The following is a 3,024-nucleotide window of genomic DNA, read 5'->3' as shown; positions in this document are numbered from 1 at the left end:
AACACCACAAGTCCGGTTTACACACTTCCAGGACCGAACAACTTGAAAAGGAATCCCTAAAACGACCCTCCAGACCATCCATTCTGATAGTTTTTCCGATTTTATTTAAAGTACTTCCTTTGAATAAAAAATGTTTTTGGTCAATATTGTTTCTAAAAAAGACCTTCTTGACTTACTCCATCACTAGGCTTAATCCTTTTTACTTCTTTGGAAATACAACTTCTTTAGGTTATGGATTCTTTATATTAAAAAATTATTTTCATTCTCATTACAACATAACTCTTACTAATTAAAATTGGATCCCCACATGTTTGATTAAGAACCACCCTTCTAAGCCAACCCCCACCCCCACCCCACCTCACAACACCCGTCTCTTCCTCTTTCCTCATGATAAGCCCACTACCTCAAGAGATGCTCTCTGTTCCCTCTTCAACCCATCTTTCCTCTTGGACCCTTTTATACACCACATGCACGCCAAGGTAGTAGATTAGTCTACACCACCACAACTACATACTCAAAGGATTTTATCCTGGGCACACACCACTGATACAAAGTCCTTTCCTTTCACCTCTTGCACTCTCCACCCCTCCTCTCCACCACACCGCACATACTTCTAGGTATCAGACTTGTCTGTACCATCACAATCTCACCACATACTCAAGGGTCTCATCCTGGTTACACCTTACTGATCCACTCATGTTCCCTCATATCTCCCTTCTTTCATCCCAACCCCTCTCACCTAATAACATCCCCCACACACACAATCCTTTACCTTAATTAGATCCTTATACCTACTCTCAGACCCACCTTCAATGAGACACCTGACCCAAGACCCTCTTCTAATCCTAACCACTCATTATAAACATCCCCCCCCCCCTGCCCTAAACCTAATTAGATTCTAAAATCTACTCTCAAACTCACCTTCATTATGACACCTTAACCGGGACCTCTCTTCTAATCCTAACCATTTATTATAACCAAAATCCCCCCCCCCCCTTTTTTATTTTCTACTAACTCTTCCTTTCTGTATTTCCTCCACTAGCTACCTACACACACAAGGTCACTTACAAAGTGACAAAGTACATACATATGGGAGATACTTGCACATGCATGGCCCAGACACCACACAGTACATCTCATTCCACCAGACACCATACACCACTGACGAGGCACCTGTAACTGTCCGTTACCTCGACTGAACAGGAGTGAGTGTGCAACCCCCCACCCCCTAGAGATCTCAAGGCCGCCAGGCTGACCTCTTTGGGGCTCCAGTTTCGCTTCGCAAAACTGTCGCAAAAACCTAACCCTAACCCTAACCCCTAACCCCTAACCCCTTACCCTAACCCCCTAACCCTAACCCCTAAACCCTAACCCTAACCCCTAAACCCTAACCCTACCCTAACCCCTAACCCCTAACCCTAACCCAGCAGGCCAGTGCTAAGAAAATACAATCGTATTTCTCCAAACCCCAACCCTAACCCAACCCTAACCCTAACCGCCTGTCAAGCAGGCAACCAGGGTTCAAACCCCAGCTGGGCTTGTTAAAAATGTCAAATTTTGTTTCATCTCCTTCTTTCCATTTTTTATTTTTTTATTTTGTTTTTCCAGTACAGCAGGCCAGTGCTAAGAAAATACAATCGTATTTCTCCAAACCCCAACCCTAACCCAACCCTAACCCAGCCAGAGCCGCTGTATTGGATTTTATTTGCAATTGTTTTATTTATTTATTTCCATTCCTGAGACCCACCTGGGTTCACTCCCAGCCAGCTGTGGGCTATTAACCAATTATTTTCAAGCTCTATATAAGAGTACAGTTAGCTCAGAGTCAGTAACCCCTGAGGAAGCAACACACGTTGCGAAACGTCGGGTTCACACGTCTGCTCCAAAATGTAAGCCTTTTAACCCCGCTTTTTTTAATAAAGATTTTAATGTTTTAGTCTCCTTTCTGGGACAATTTGTTTTTTTTTAAAAACTTTTTTGCAGTTTCTTTTGAAACTGTTTTTAGCTAATCTTAAATATTTAAGTGGGTTACTTGCATGGTGGGGGGCTCTGCCAGTAAAGCCTTCTGTTATTCGAACCAATCTTCTAAAAATGTCAATGTCTGGACAATAACCCTCTTCCTGTCTGCTGAGGAAAACTCTCTAAACAGAGACGCATTCCCGTTCACAAGGACTTTATCCCATCAACAACGCAATGCTCCTGTGGCAGACTGCCTAAAGTCATCAGCAGTCACACTGACTCCTCACCACTACCTGGGTTCAAACCCTACAACTGCAGCAGGAGGCTGGCCTCTTTTCTGGCGACACCTGCTACTCATACACCTCAGGGCAAAGCCATCACTGGGATCTACACCATACCCGCCTGGCACCTTGAAAGGCTACCTACAGCAGCAAAAAGGTAAGAGCCTTTCGCCATGGCCCACCACTACAGGCTTACATCTTGGAGCGGCACTGACTCTGAGCTTGCTTTTAACCTAGGACATTTCACACAGGTCCCTTTAGCACATTCTACCCTGGTTTCCCCAATGTCTAATCCCAGTTTTTTACTTCCCCAGTCGTGCCCCCCGGGATCTCCGGATGTGCAGTGTGGTTCCCCCTGAAGCATAGCCATGCTAGTGGAGGAGGAAATTAGCATGATCAACGGGCATGCAGAGGTCGAACCTGACCTGCACAAAACCCACTCTGATTCCTCCTCTACCATTAGGGGGACCTATCTGCAGCCCACCGGGACCCCGGGCTTCCTCTCTTCTTTTATCCCTCCAGCTTCCCTAAACAGGGAGCTGACCCTTTCCTACCTTTTCCCATCCCTTCTTCGTAACCCTAAAACTGGGAGTTATTTATCCTTTTTTCTTTCCCTGATCCTGTCCCTTTTGCAACCCTATTTAGGGTCTTAAGGACCTACACTCCCACCCACTGATAGCTACCTTATTTGAGGAGCCCAAGAAAGCTAATTGCCCCCTTTAATGTATATTTTTTTTTCCCTTTTTTGAATTTTTTTTTTTTTTTATTTTTTTTTTTAATTATT

General features: G+C 44.5%; 1 long non-coding RNA gene across 1 annotated transcript; it reads left to right on the top strand.

Annotated features, from left to right (window-relative positions):
* Positions 1–2,330: 2,330 nt before the first annotated feature.
* Positions 2,331–2,699, top strand: LOC111946931. Its single transcript, XR_002872748.1, has 2 exons — positions 2,331–2,397; positions 2,555–2,699. It is a non-coding gene; the product is annotated as an uncharacterized LOC111946931 (long non-coding RNA).
* Positions 2,700–3,024: the final 325 nt, after the last annotated feature.

Source organism: Oryzias latipes, chromosome 23, assembly GCF_002234675.1.
Source record: "Oryzias latipes chromosome 23, ASM223467v1".
Lineage (NCBI taxonomy): Eukaryota > Metazoa > Chordata > Actinopteri > Beloniformes > Adrianichthyidae > Oryzias > Oryzias latipes.
This window is presented reverse-complemented; position numbering and strand designations above follow the sequence as displayed.